This window comes from Palaemon carinicauda, chromosome 10 (genome assembly GCF_036898095.1).
Source record: "Palaemon carinicauda isolate YSFRI2023 chromosome 10, ASM3689809v2, whole genome shotgun sequence".
Lineage (NCBI taxonomy): Eukaryota > Metazoa > Arthropoda > Malacostraca > Decapoda > Palaemonidae > Palaemon > Palaemon carinicauda.
The window spans coordinates 149,421,912-149,437,446 of record NC_090734.1 but is presented as its reverse complement, the minus strand read 5'-3'; the positions used below and the strand labels follow the sequence as shown (position 1 = coordinate 149,437,446).

Below are 15,535 nucleotides of genomic sequence, written 5' to 3'. Positions count from 1 at the left end.
ATATGTATGTATGTATATATATATATATATATATATATATATATATATATATATATATATATATATATATATATATTTTATATGTATATATGTGTGTGTGTATATATATATATATATATATATATATATATATATATATTTATATGTATATATGTGTATATATATATATATATATATATATATATATATATATATGTATATATATATATATATACACACATACATACATATATATATATATATATATATATATATATATATATATATATATATATGTATATATATATATATATACTTACATATATATTTAGTGATTGTGTATCCATATATGTAAAAAGTGTTTGTATCTATAATGGCCTCAAAGGCATCTTTCAAACATCCATAGAATGTTTTAGATTTACTTGACATCACTTATTTTTTGCTCATTTTTTTTACTAATGCAGGATTCGAACCAGTGCACTTGTTATTAACCTCTTGATTCTCACAAGACTGATTAATGGAGATAAAAAAAGAAAAAAAAGTTTTATTCATGCATTGTCTTTGTCTGTTCTTTGCTTTAATTTCTCTGTAAATAAAATTAATAATATTAATCATCATATTTCATAGAAAAGTTTTATCCTCCCCGGCGGGGAATCGAACCCCGGCCTCCCGCGTGACAGGCGGGGATACTCACCACTATACTACCGAGGACTGTTCACCATTGAGTGACTCCAACTTAGTGTTGAAAGCTTGATAGTAAATAGAGATGTGAAAAAACCATATTACAACCATGGCTTCGGAAATTGACTGTATATAAAAGCATCTTCAAATATTTATCAAATTCAATAAGCGTCATCCATCTATTATTGAGAATGGATTAATTCGAGTATCAATTTTGGGAGATAAAGGACTGAGCTCTTGCTAACCTGAGTATTAAAATATGCTTTGGCGCGTAGCGAGTCAAGTCGTACCCAGGCGACTCGTTCCCAAATAACTGTTAAGTCGTACCCAACAATAATTGGTAGCTTTGCTTTTTATGGTTGGGGCGGGGGGGGGGGGGGAAGGGTTCCATATATTGTGAACCATAATCAGCATTGCTGTTACATAATTCATTAACACAATTTATTTTTTTAAAATCACTATTACAACCTATATTACCGAGGACTGTTATGAACCATAGACTGATTACTGTTGGGAGATGCTAGGAAATAGTATCGAAAGATTAAAATGAGCTGTAAATAGGGTAGAAAAAAATTTCAGTATAGTCATATATTCAGACATTTTTGGTAAAAAAGAGAAATTTTTCTATAAAGATCAAAGTTTCTCTTTATAATCATTTCTCTATGGGATATTGATTGATTTATGGACCTGTTTAATGAGAAAAAATGGCTGTTTCTGTAACCTTAAGCATTATTCTTCGTATATGGTGCAGAGTCGAATGTGCTTTGAGGCAGTAGGGAAGAAAATGGCGAGGATCCAGTAAGCTCATACCAAAAAAAAATTGTTGATTACCAAAATGTAGATACCCTGTAGGTAATAAGTTGGCAGGCACCAGCCACTCTTTGAGACACACTACCGCTAGAGAGTTATGGGGTCCTTTGACTGGCCAGACAGTACTGCATTAGATCCTTCTCCTTGGTTGGGGTTCAGTTTTCCTTTGCCTACACATACACTGAATAGTCTGGCCTATTCTTTACATATTTTCCTCTGTCCTCATACACCTGACAACATTGAGATGACCAAACAATTCTTTTTCATCCAAGAGAATAACTACTGCTCTGTCATTGTTCTGTGGCTGCTTTCCTCTTGGTCAGGGTAGAAGAGATTCTTTACCTATGGCAAACTGCTCTTCTAGGAGAAGACTCTCCAAAATCAAACCATTGTTCTCTAATCTTAGGTAGTGCCGTAGCCTCTGTATCATGATCTTTCACTGTCTTGGGTTAGAGTTCTCTTGATTGAGGGTAAACTTGGGCACACTATTCTATCTTATTTCTCTTCCACTTGTTTTGTTAAAGTTTTTATAGTTTATATAGGAAATATTTAATTGAATGTTACTGTTTTTAAAATATTTTATTTTTCCTTGTTTCCTATCCTTATTTGCTGTTTGAGGCCCTGCTTTTTCAACTAGGGTTGTACCTTAGCAAGTAATAGCAATAATAATTATCTTGTTTTCTCATACGCCTTGCACTTTTAAACATTATTCCACTTGAGGAGTAAATGAAGAGGCTTTCATCTTTTAAGTACAGGATTCAAACCCAAGTTCCTAAAATCTGACATGCAGTATATTAGCTACTTGAATTATTACCTCCACCAATAAAGTTGGGAGGAGGTTATGTTTTCGCCCCTGTTTGTGTGTTTTTGTTTGTGAACAGCTTCCTGGCCGGAATTTTAATCGTGGATTAATAAAACTTGCAGGGATTAACTGTTATGTAGAAAGCTGGGAAGAATTAGATTTTGGAAGGTCAAGTTCAAAGGTCACGGTCAAGCAAAACGTTCAATTCATGTAATCATTGTCACAGAGACTTCAAACTTGGTTCATATTTGGGTTTATAAAAATCCAAGCCAAAAAAAACATAATACGGTCGAAGGTCAAGGTCGAGTCCAAGGTCATGGTCAAGCAAATGGTAAAATTCTGGTCATCAACCATGCGGCCAAAATTTTAACCATAAAGTAATGAAACTTGCAGGGATTTTTAATGTTATGTAAAGAGATGGAAATTATTAAATAATTCTGGGAAAGGCATGCTGGTTTCGAGAAATAAGCTGCCATGGTGGAGGTCTGCACTCTCAGAGTGCTTCTCTAGTTAGACATAATCTTTGTTTCTTTACTTTGGAATAAATTTCTGGAAAGGTTTTGTAATAGTAGTAGGTTAGCTAGGGCATAGGCCACCCGTTGAGATACTACCGCTAGAGAGTTATAGGGTCCTTTGACTTGTCATCCACTACTACATTGGAACTTCTCTGGTTAGGGTTCACTTTCTCTTTGCCTACACATACACCGATTAAAGTGGCTTATTCCTTACATATTCTCCTGTGTCCTCAAACACCTGACAACAATGAGATTGCAAAACAGTTCTTTTTCACCCAAGGGGTTAACTACTGCACTGTAATTATTCAGTGGCCATTTTCCTTTTGGTAGTGGTAGAAGAGTCTTTTAGCTATGGTCAGCACCTCTTCTAGGAGAAGGACACTCCAAAATCAAACATTTGTTCTCTAGTCTTCGACAGTGCCATAGCCTCTGTACCATGGCCTTCCACTGTCTTGGGTTAGAATTCTCTTGCTTGAGGGTGCACTCAGGCACGCTGTTTTGTCTTGTTTTTCTTCCTCTTTTATTGTTGGCGTTTTTATAGTTTATATAGGAAATAATTTCTTTAATGTTATTTGCAGTTCTTAAAATATTTTATTTTCCTTTGTTTCCTTTCCTTACTGGGCTATTTTCCCCTTTGCAGCCCTTGGGCTCATATCATCCTGCTTTTCCCACTAGGGTTGTTGCTTAATAATAATAATAATAATAATAATAATAAGATATAAGTAATCCTCCCAAGGAGTGAATCGAATACCAGCATACTCACCCCCATACTACTGAGGACTTTTCACTGATAGGCGATGCTAACAATCATACAACCAAGGATTGTTCAATGATAGGTTTTGCTAGCCACACTACTACCAAGGTCTGATCAGTGATCAGTGATATTGTAAACTATACTACAAACATCGTCTGTACACTTTAGCAAGATACTAACATTTATTAGCTAACGCTTACCACGAGTCATGAAAGGTACCTAAAACAAAATATTGTAGTTGTGGCTTCAGTTCTTGAAAGCAAATAAATGAATTTTTATGGAAAAAAAAAACTAATTTTTGAGGTATTACCCGCCACAATGGGGAATTTGGTAATAAATGCATTAATTTCGTGAGAAAAAATCCGTATGTTGCTGTACGCTTCAGAATCAGTAGTCATTGTTCGGTTACTTTTAATTCAAATTACTTTACGGAATTTGCAGTAGCGGTTTTCAAAGTGCTTCATATTTCATTGAAAACTATGTACTCCTCCCCGGCGGGGAATCGAACCCCGGCCTCCCGCGTGACAGGCGGGGATACTCAGCACTATACTACCGAGGACTGTTCACTAATAGGTTATTTTAACCACTATACAACCAAGGACTCTTCATTGATAAAGAATGCTAGTCACATTAACACCAAGGTTTGCTCAGTAATGAGGTTTTAGCAGGAAATAAGGGTGTTTTTGTGAAAGAGAATAAATTTCCTAAGCATTATCCATCGACAATGGGAAATGGTATAATTTGTGAAGTCATTTACTAAACTTTCCATATGTCGCTGAAAACATCAACATCAACATATGCATTTGGTGATTAACCAACTGTGGAGTTTCTCGGTCATAGTAAAAAAGGGCAAGGATCCAATAGGTTCCTACTTAAAGGGCTTCCTGAATACCAGATGTTTGATATACATGTCAGTTCCTACCAGGAATGGAGTTCAGTAGGGAAATATATGAAAGACTCTTCACTCTTAGTGCAGTAATTGTACCTGATATATATATTTGTCGGGCTAGTGACTCAAATTATACATATTTATCTTGAAAATGGACTTCAAGAAGAATTAGTCCTTATTCATGTTACTTTTAATTCACACGCCTTTACACAATTTGAAGTCGTGGTTTTGAAAGTACTTCATATTTCATAGAAAATAAGTAATCCTCCCCGGCGTTGAATCAACTCCGGCCTCCCGCGTGACAGGCGGGGATACTCACCACTCTACTACCGAGGACTGTTCACTAACAGGTGATGCTACCCACTATACAATCAAGGACTGTTTATTAATATGTAATGATTGGCACATTAACACGAAGGTTTGCTCATTACTGAGGTATTGGCAGCAAATCTATGGATTTTTATGTGACAGGGAATAAGTTTCCTGAGCATAATCCGTCTGTAATGGGAAATTTTTTAATTTATTGACTCATTCCCTTTCAAAAAGCCCTATGTTGCTGAAAACATCAACATCAATATGTGCTATGTGGTGATTAGGAAACTGTGGAGTTTCTCAGTCATGATGAAAAGGTCAAGGATTTAGTAGGTTCCTACTTAAAGGGCTTCCTGAATACCAGATTGTTGATATACATATCAGTTCTTACCAGGAATGGAATTCAGTAGGGAAATAAATGAAAGATTTTTCACTCTTAGTGCAGGAATTGTACCTGATATTTATTTTGTGAGGCTAGAGAGACAAATTATACATATTTATCTTGAAAATGGACTTGAAGAGGAATTAGTCATTATTTGTGTTACTTTTAATTCACATGCCTTTACACCATTTTGAAGTCGAGGTTTTGAAAGTACTTCACATTTCATAGAAAATAATTATTCCTCCCCGGCGGGGAATCGAACCCCGGCCTCCCGCGTGACAGGCGGGGATAATCACCACTATACTAACGAGGACTGTTCATTAATTGGTGATGCTAACCACTATACAATCAAGGACTCTTCATTGATACGTAATGATTGGCATATTAACACCACGGTCCAGATATACCAGGTCAGCCAGACAGAGTACCGATTTTAAGCCTCTTCTGCGCACCTATGTCATCTGAAGGGGTTTAGTGTTGGCGAGACCCATTAAGAACGTAGATCTATCACATAGTCAATGTGAATAAAACAACATTTTACCTTTGGAAAATATTTCATTAAGTTACAACTTTAATTTTTTTTTCTTAGGGCCTCCCTGCATGGTTGTCCTTGAGGTTTTCTATACTTTATTTATCAAATTATTAAGATATCGCATTCGAAAATATACCAATATCTTAACAAAAAAAGCAATAACATCTTTCTTTATTTCTTTATTTGCTCTCAAAAGGTTTTCTTCCTCGTCTAAAGCATTTCTCTAAATCAAAATCTAAATTTCTGAATATCTGCGTTGTTATGCATATTTCTAACGCTAAGTCCCTTTCGTTATAGATTCATCGTCTTAGGCTGATTCATGAGATTTTCCAACGGTTGTGATATTACACTTTTCACTTAATACTTTAATTTCCTTTCCTAGTAACATTTTTTTTAGCCGAAATTTAAAGTTCACAGCCTAAAGATGATCATAGTGCCCATCCATTTGCCTTATACACCCAAAGAAATGTTCAAGGCAATCTTGATTTAGTGTTTGTGTAAGTAGGTAGTAAATTTCTAGGACTTTCAATACCTAGTAACCTAGACTTTATGTCATCTTTGTAATCGCCTGGTTTAAAATGAATCGAGTAAACAGTAGCATCCACAACGTTAATTCTGTCTGCACGGCAACATGCATGTATCCACTGGTCTATGTATGGTTTTTCTTTTGGAAAGCGATGGTATTTTATGTTTGAGCTTTAAGTTTTATCATGTCTATTATAACATCCAAATACTGCGCAGTTACTTTGCATTATTAGTGACGGAATGAATGAATGAATAAAATGATAATGGACACAGCGTCTCCTATTGTTTACGTTACCTCTATAGGTAGCTAACTAAGGCAACAGTCCTTTGTTTTGTTTACCCACGTGTGTGAGACGGGGAAGCTTGACGTCACAGTATGGGTGATTCACAGCTTAAGCTGCGCATTGGCTGACCTGGTATATATAGACCTTGATTAACACCAAGGTTTGCTCCGTAGATAGGTATTGGCAGCAAATCTATGAATTTTTATGTGACAGAGAACAAGTTTCCTAAGCATTATCCATGCGTAATGGGAAATTTGTAATTTATGAACTCATTCCCTTTAAAAACTCCCTATGTTACTGAAAACATCAACATCATTATAAACATGTGGGGATTAGGTAACTGTGGAGTCTCTCAGTCATGATGAAAAATGTCAATAATCCTGCAGGTTAAAGGGCTTCCTGAATACCAGATTGTTGATATATATGTCATTTCTTACCAGGCATCTAATTCAGCAAGGAAAGAAATGAAAGACTTTTCACTCTTAGTGCAGGAATTGTACCTGATATTTATTTTGTGGGGCTAGTGACTCAAATTATACATTTTTATATTGCAAATGGACTTGAATGGGGAATTTGTCATTATTTTCTTACATTTAATTTACATATATTTACACAATTTGAAGTAGTGGTTTTCAAAACTACTTCTTATTCCATAGAAAATAAGTAATCCTCCCCGGCAGGGAATCGAACCCCGGCCTCCTGCGTGACAGGCGGGGATACTTACACTATACTACCGAGGACTGTTCACTTATTGGTAATGCTAACCTCTATACAATCAAGGACTGTTCTTCGATGCGTAATGATTGGCACCTAATGAGTGGCACATTAACACAAAAGTTTGATCATAAGTGAGGTATTGACAGCAAATCTAAGGATTTTTATGTGGCAGAGAAAAAGTTTCCGAAGCATTATCCATCTGTAATGGGAAATTTGTAATTTATGGACTCATTCCTTTTGGAAACTCCCTATGTTACTGAAAACATCGACATCAGTATAAGCATTTAGTGATTAGGCAACTGTGGAGTCTCTCAGTCATGATGAAAAAGGTCAAGGATCTTGTAGGTTTTTACTTAAAGGGCTTCCTGAATACCAGATTGTTGTTATACATGTCAGTTCTTAGCAGGAATCTAATTCAGCAAGGAAAGAAATGAAAGACTTTTCACTCTTCGTGCAGGAATTGCACCTGATATTTATTTTGTGGTGCTAATGGTTCAAATTTTACTTATTTATATTGCAAATACACTTAAATGGGGAATTTGTCATTATTTTCTTACATCTAATTCACATGCCTTTACACAATTTGAAGTAGTGGTTTTCAAAACTACTTTATATTCCATAGAAAATAAGTAATCCTCCCCGGCAGGGAATCGAACCCCGGTCTCCCGCGTGACAGGCGGGGATACTCACCACTATACTTCCGAGGACTGTTCACTAATTGGTGATGCTAACCACTATACAATCAAGGACTGTTCATTGATACGTAATGATTGGCATATAAACACGAAGGTTTGCTCTTTAGTGAGGTATTGGCAGCAAATCTATTAATTCTTATGCGGCAGGGAACGAGTTTCCTGAGCATTATCCATCCGTAATGGGAAATTTGTAATTTATGGACTCATTCCCTTTAAAAACTCCCTACGTTACTGAAAACATCAACATCAACATAAGCATGTGGGGATTAGGCAACTGTGGAGTTTTGGTGATGCTAACCACTATACAATCAAGGACTGTTCATTGATATGTAATGATTGGCATGTAATGATTGGCACATTAACAAAAAAGTTTGATCATTAGTGAGGTATTGGCAGCAAATCTAAAGATTTTTATGTGACGGAGAACAAGTTTCCTGAGCATTATCCGTCTGTAATGGGAAATTTTGTAATTTATGGACTCATTCCCATTAAAAAAAACTCCATGTTGCTGAAAATATTAAAATCAATATATGCATTTGGTGATTAGGCAACTGTAGAGCTTCTCAGTCATGACAGAAAAGGTCAAGGATCCAGTAGGTTCCTACTTAAAGGGCTTCCTGAATACCAGATTGTTGATATACATATCAGTTCTTACCAAGAATCTAATTCAGCGAGGAAAGAAATGGAAGACTTTTCACTCTTAGTGCAGGAATTGTACCTGATATTTATTTTGTGGGGCTAGTGACTCAAATTATACATATTTATCTTGAAAATGGACTTAAATTGGGAATTAGTCATTATTTTGTTACTTTTAATTCACAGGCCTTTACACAATTTGAAGTAATGATTTTGAAAATACTTCAAATTTCACGGAAAATAAGTAATCCTCCCCGGCGGGGAATCGAACCCCGGCCTCCCGCGTGACAGGCGGGGATACTCACCACTATACTACCGAGGACTGTTCACTAGTTGGTGATGCTAACCACTATACAATCAAGGACTGGTCATTGATACGTAATGATTGGCACATTAACACAAAAGTTTGATCATTAGTGAGGTATTGGCAGCAAATCTAAAGATTTTATGTGACAGAGAACAAGTTTCCTGAGCATTATCCGTCTGTAATGGGAAATTTTGTAATTTATGGTCTAATTCCCTTTAAAAAATCCCTATGTTGCTGAAAACATCAACATCAATATAAGCGTTTGGTGATTAGGCAACTGTGGAGTTTCTCAGTCATGATGGAAAAGGTCAAGGATCCAGTAGGGTCCTACTTAAAGGGCTTCCTGAATACCAGATTGTTGATATACATGTCAGTTCTTACCAGGAATGGAATTCGGTGTGAAATAAATTAAAGACCTTTCACTCTTAGTGCAGGAATTATACCTGATATTTATTTTGTGGGGCTAGTGACTCAAATAATACATATTTTTCTCGAAAATGGACTTAAATGGGGAATTAGTCATTATTTTGTTACTTTTAATTCACAGGCCTTAACACAATTTGAAGTAATGGTTTTTAAAATACTTCATATTTCATGGAAAATAAATAATCCTCCCCGGCGGGGAATCGAACCCCGGCCTCCCGCGTGACAGGCGGGGATACTCACCACTATACTACCGAGGACTGTTCACTAATTGGTGATGCTAACCACTATACAATCAAGGACTGGTCATTGATACGTAGTGATTGGCCCATTAGCACCAAGGTTTGCTCCTTAGTGAGGTAATGGTAGCAAATCTAAGGATTTTTTTGTGACAGACAACAAGTTCCCAGAGCATTATCCGTCCGTAATGGGAATTTTTGTAATTTATGGACTCATTCCCTTTAAAAAATCCCTATGTTGCTTAAAACATCAACATCTATATATGCATGTGGTGATTAGCTAACTGTGGAGATTCTCAGTCATAATAAAAAAGGTCAAGGATCCAGCAGGTTCCTACTTAAAGGGCTTCCTGAATACCAGATTGTTGATATACATGTCAATTCTTAATGGGAATGGAATTCAGTAGGGAAATAATGGAAAGACTTTTCACTCTTAGTGGTGGAATTATACCTGATATTTATTTTGTGCGGCTAGAGAGACAAATTATACATATTTATCTTAAAAATGAACTTGAAGTAGTCATTATTTTGTTACTTTTAATTCACACGCCTTGACACAATTTGAAATAGTGATTTTGAAAGTACTTCATATTTCATAGAAAATAAATAATCCTCCCCAGCGGTAAATCGAACCCCGGCCTCCCGCGTGACAGGCGGGGATACTCACCACTATACTACCGAGGACTGTTCACTAATAGGTGATGCTAACCACTATACAATCAAGGACTGTTCATTGATAAGTAATGCTAGTCACATTAACACCAAGGTTTGCTCAATAATGAGGTTTTAGCAAGAAAAAAAGTGGATTTTTGTGAAAAAGAACAAATTTTCCTAAGCATTATCCATCCATAATGGGAAATGGTGTAATTTTTTATGTCATTTACTTAAAATTCCCTATATCGCTGAAAACATCATCATTATATGCATGTGGTGATTAGCCAACTGTGGAGTTGTCTCATTCAATTGAAGAAAAGGACAAGGATTCAGTAACCTCCTACTAAAAGGGCTTCCTCAATACCAAATTGTTGATATACAAGTTAGTTTTTATCGCGAATTCAGTAGGGGAACAAATAAATTGACATTTAACTTTCAGTACAGTAATTGTACCTGATATTGACTGAGAGAGATAGTCACTCAAATTATAGAGTTATCTTGAAAAGAAAGTTGAAAGGCGAAATATCACTTACATAGTTATTGTCCAATTACTTGCAATTCACATACCTTTACACAATTTTAAGTAGTGGTTTTGAAAGTAACTCATATTTCATAGTACATAAGTAATCCTCCCCGGCGGGGAATCGAACCCCGGCCTCCCGCGTGACAGGCGGGGATACTCACCACTATACTACCGAGGACTGTCCACTTTTTGACGATGCTAACCACTATACAAACAAGGACTGCTCACTGATCAGTAATGATAGTCATATTAACAGCAAGGTTTGCTTAGAAGTTAGGTATTGGCAGCAAATAAATGGATTTTCATATAACAAAGATCAAATTAGCTAAGCATTATCCATCCATAACGGGAAATGGTGTAAATTTTTGGCTGATTTAAAAAAAAAAAAAAGAGATCTCTATGTCCCTCAAAACATAAACATCCTCATATTTATCATTATATGCTTTTAGACAAGTTGAAGTAGTGGTGTTCATTGCAAATAGGTAATCCTCCCAGCGGGCAATCGAACCTTGGCGTCCCGCGTTACAGGCGGGGATACTCACCACCATACTACCGAGGACTATTCACTAGTAGGTGATGCTAAACACTATACAACCAAGGTCTATTCATTGATAAGTAATGATAGCTATTCTACTACTGTACAAGGTCTGCTTATTAATGGGTGATGCTATATACTGTTCTACAGAAGTCTGTTCACTTTTGGTGTTTACAAATGTTCAATAATTGATATTTACCACCAGTTATAGAAAGCATTGTCAATCCATAATGGGAAATTCAGTAATATATGGACCATTTCATGAACAAAAATCCCAATGTTCCTGTAAGTTTGATCATCAATATATGTATCTGGTGTTTGGTTGACTATGGTTGTTCTCATTCTAGGGAGCAAGGTGCAAGGATCCAGTAGCTTCATACTAAGTGGAATACCAAAATGTTGATATACTTGTCACTTTTAATAGCGAATTCTGTAGAGAAATAATTCGAGATATTTTCAATTTTTAACAGGATTTGAACAAGATTTTAATTCTGTTGGGAATAGCAAATTGAATTATACATGTCTATCTTAAAAATGGAGATACAATGCCCAATATTATTTACATAGTCGTTGTTAGGTTACTTTTAACTCAAATGCCATTAAAGAATTTGCAGTAGGGCAGATCTGGGCTAGTTGTTACAATTGTACTATTTCTGCCCGTAATTCAACATTTAATGAAGGAAACTTGAACATATTTATGCTCTGAAAAGTTTATTACATGTTTTATCATAACAATATCGGTTAAATAATATTTAATTTTGGGTATATAAAAGAAAATAGTAGAATAACATATTGTATACAACTTGCCCCATATGCGGGGTAAGTTGTTACAGACCATGGGGTACATTGGTACAAAATATAAAAAAATCACATCTTTTAAAATCCAAAGAACTCGGTTATCATTTCCTTTTACACAAGTCACATGCATAATTAGTCCTTTCATATGTGCATCTTTCATGGGCCTAATCTTTACATTTGATGCATTGCACTCATTGCTTTCCTTAGTCTGATTTTGACCATTCGCCACCACATGCATGACACCAATAATCTTCAATGTTATGTTTGTTCTTATTTCCACCAGACTTCAGAAACCCTTTCTTGTTCAAATATCTTTTACAGGTTTTACTCTTGAGCCTTTTCCTTGCGAATCCTCATTGTGGTGCTGTAGCTTCATCTTCTCAGGTGTGTCCGTGTGGCGTCTCCTTTTGTTGCATCTTTGAGTCATTCTTTGTCTAGCCTAACATGATCGCAGTTCCTGTGAGGTTTTGATTTCTCCTGTAGGTTTCTGTTCTCTCACTATAGAAAAAGTGCGATTGGTATATGTAAGGCCTATCTTGACCAGCCTTGCTTGTGCTTGCAACATTTGTCTGGGATCAAGTTCGACTGCCACCTCCAAATGTTTTGTATTGCATCTATCAGCTAATTCTGTCTTTTTTTTTTTTTTGTATTTCCTAACAATGTTTGATAACCATAAAATATAGAGTAAATAATAAGTAAATAAATATAAAATTTCTTCCGTATGGGGTAAATTGTTGCAACTATATCATGCCAGGCAAGTTGTTACTGATTGTTACAACTTGCCCCGAACGAATTATTTGAATTATTTTCCTTTTCATCATAAATTTTGCTACTTATTAGAAATATTGGAAAATTAAGTTTCTTGAACATAAGTTCCTTAAGGCCTATGAATATAACACGTAAGGTCAGAATACTCACTTAGGGTATCCAAAAATATTTTTTTGCGTTTAGTTTCTCAGATGAGTGATCAAATTGTTTTGCACTCAGTGAGGATAAGGTTGATAATGATGTCTATACGTCCCAAGAACCTCAACACCAACTATTGCCGTATAATGAAGATATTGACAGTATATCAACCTACCCCTGTATGCAACTATCCCAAGTCTCCCTTAGCGGTTTTCAAAGTACTTAATATTTCATTATAAAATAAGTACACCTCCCCGGCGGGGAATCGAACCCCGGCCTCCCGCGTGACAGGCGGGGATACTCACCACTATACTACCGAGGACTGTTCCTTAACCGATGATACTAACCACCATACAACTAAGGACTCTTCATTTGTAAGTAATCCTAGTCTCATTAACACCAAGGTTTGCTGAAGAGTTAGGTATTGGCAGCAAATAAATGGATTTTTATATGAAAAAGATTAAATTTCTTGAGCATTATCCATTCATATTTTGAAATAGTGTAATTTGTGGAGTCGTTTACTAAAAAATCACTTTGTTGCTGAAAACATCAACATCAATATTTGCATTTGGTGATTAGCCAACTTTGGAGTTTCTCAGTCATGGTTAAAAAGGGCAAGGATGCAGTAGCCTGCTACTAAAAGGGCTTCCTGAATACCAGATTTTTTTTATATACATGTCAGTTCTTACCACGAATTCTGTAGGGAAACAAATGAAGTGACATTCATCTTTTAATACAGTAATTGTATCTGATATTAATTCTGTGGTGGCTAGTGACTCAAATTATACATAGTTATCTTGAAAATAAAGTAAAAGACGAAATATTACTTACATAGTCATTATTTAATTACTTTCAATTCACGTACCTTCACACAATTTGAAGTAGTTGTTTTGAAATTATTTCATGTATCATTAACAAATAAGTAATCCTCCCCGGCGGGGAATCGAACCCCGGCCTCCCGCGTGACAGGCGGGGATACTCACCACTATACTACCGAGGAATATTCTGCATTGGGTGATACTAACCACAATACAACCGAGGACTGTTCAGTAATGGGCAAAGCTAGCCACTCTGCTACCAAGATGCGCGCAGTAATGAGTGATGCTATAAACTATGCTATAAAGCAGTGTTCATAGTTGGATGATACTAGAATTTAATAGACAACACTTACCACTATAGTTCATTTCTTTTAGCGAGTCATATTTGCACCGACTCGCAGCGGTGCTCTTTTAGCTCGGAAAAGTTTCCTGATCGCTGATTGGTTGGGCAAGATAATTCTAACCAATCAGCGACCAGGAAACTTTTCCGAGCTAAAAGGGCACCCCTGCGAGTCGGTACAAATATGACTCGCTAAAAGAAATGGACTATAGTTATAAAAATTTTGTTAACACCATGATTTTAAATTGGGTTTCAGGTATTGACAGCAAATAATGGATGTTTATATGATAAAAAACAAATGTCCTGAGCGTTATTCATTCATTATGGGAAATGGTGTAATCCATGGACTTATTTTCTAAAAGAAGGAGATCCCTATGTTCCTCAAAACATAAACATCCTTATATATATATATATATATATATATATATATATATATATATATATATATATATATATCATTATATACATTTATACTATTTGAAGCAGTGGGTTTTCATTGTAAATAGGAGATCCTTCCCGGCAGGGATTCGAACCCCGGCCCCCCGCGTGACAGGCGGGAATTCTCACCACTTCCGAGGATTTATTGCGAAGGGAGATACCAAGAAATCTAAAACTTGAATGTGCTGTAGTAATAAGGTTGCAAGGTCTTCAATCAATGAAAATAAGTATATCTTCTTTTCGAAATATATTTTCATTTGGTTTTACACCTTTCCAGGAATGATAAACTTTCCTAAGGGATCTTAATCAACTTCTGCTGGGTGATAACAGTTGATGACTTTTTATAAGGGAAATTCTACTTTCAGTTTTTCATTATTTTTTTTAAATTAAAATACTAGAATATTCTTAAGATTATTTTCATTTCAGAACTGCAATCTTATTTTATAAGTATACGTTCATTCATTGGCTCTCTAATAATTTTTTAAAGCAACTGATTTAGTTTATGACCTGCCTCATTTGTTTATGAATAGATTCAAAATTAAAACAAAACATTTCAACGTTTTCATTGCTAGAAGGATCAAAATAGAATTGATTCGCAAAATAGAATTTATTCTCGCTTCTCATTTAATTATATGCAAAAGGGATATTTTGATATGACTGAGCAAATGTCATCGTAAATTAATTGAAATAAACGTTCGCCACTTAAGCTAGGAATGTAGCTCCAACCTTCCTCTTGATACTTAGGCAGTGTGTGTGTGTGGGGGGGGGGGTGTTATCAATACCATTCTACCAATGAATGGGTCCCAAGGGGGGTAGGGGTTGCCGTTTCCATACCACATCTCCTATCATTTGAATAACTAATTAGTGATCTTACAAGTTCCTATATTCAAATAGTGTTGCGTTTGTAAATATATATTGTGAGATATAAGGTTTCTACCAAGTTATCCTATTTATTTTGAAGGCAAACAATTGCTTATCTTGATAATATATAACCTATTATTGTGTTTATTTCCTTATTCCATTAAATATCTTAATTATCAG

At 35.6% G+C, this 15,535-nt stretch overlaps 6 non-coding genes across 6 annotated transcripts; all 6 read right to left on the bottom strand.

Moving 5' to 3' along the window:
- Nucleotides 1–618: 618 nt before the first annotated feature.
- On the bottom strand, nucleotides 619–690 carry TRNAD-GUC (transfer RNA aspartic acid (anticodon GUC)). The gene has a single exon. It is a non-coding gene; the product is annotated as a tRNA-Asp (tRNA).
- Nucleotides 691–8,763: 8,073 nt separating this feature from the next.
- TRNAD-GUC (transfer RNA aspartic acid (anticodon GUC)) lies at nucleotides 8,764–8,835 on the bottom strand. Its single transcript has one exon. It is a non-coding gene; the product is annotated as a tRNA-Asp (tRNA).
- A 596-nt stretch (nucleotides 8,836–9,431) lies between these two features.
- On the bottom strand, nucleotides 9,432–9,503 carry TRNAD-GUC (transfer RNA aspartic acid (anticodon GUC)). Its single transcript has one exon. It is a non-coding gene; the product is annotated as a tRNA-Asp (tRNA).
- Nucleotides 9,504–10,765: 1,262 nt separating this feature from the next.
- Nucleotides 10,766–10,837, bottom strand: TRNAD-GUC (transfer RNA aspartic acid (anticodon GUC)). The gene has a single exon. It is a non-coding gene; the product is annotated as a tRNA-Asp (tRNA).
- A 2,311-nt stretch (nucleotides 10,838–13,148) lies between these two features.
- Nucleotides 13,149–13,220, bottom strand: TRNAD-GUC (transfer RNA aspartic acid (anticodon GUC)). Its single transcript has one exon. It is a non-coding gene; the product is annotated as a tRNA-Asp (tRNA).
- Nucleotides 13,221–13,826: 606 nt separating this feature from the next.
- On the bottom strand, nucleotides 13,827–13,898 carry TRNAD-GUC (transfer RNA aspartic acid (anticodon GUC)). The gene has a single exon. It is a non-coding gene; the product is annotated as a tRNA-Asp (tRNA).
- Nucleotides 13,899–15,535: the final 1,637 nt, after the last annotated feature.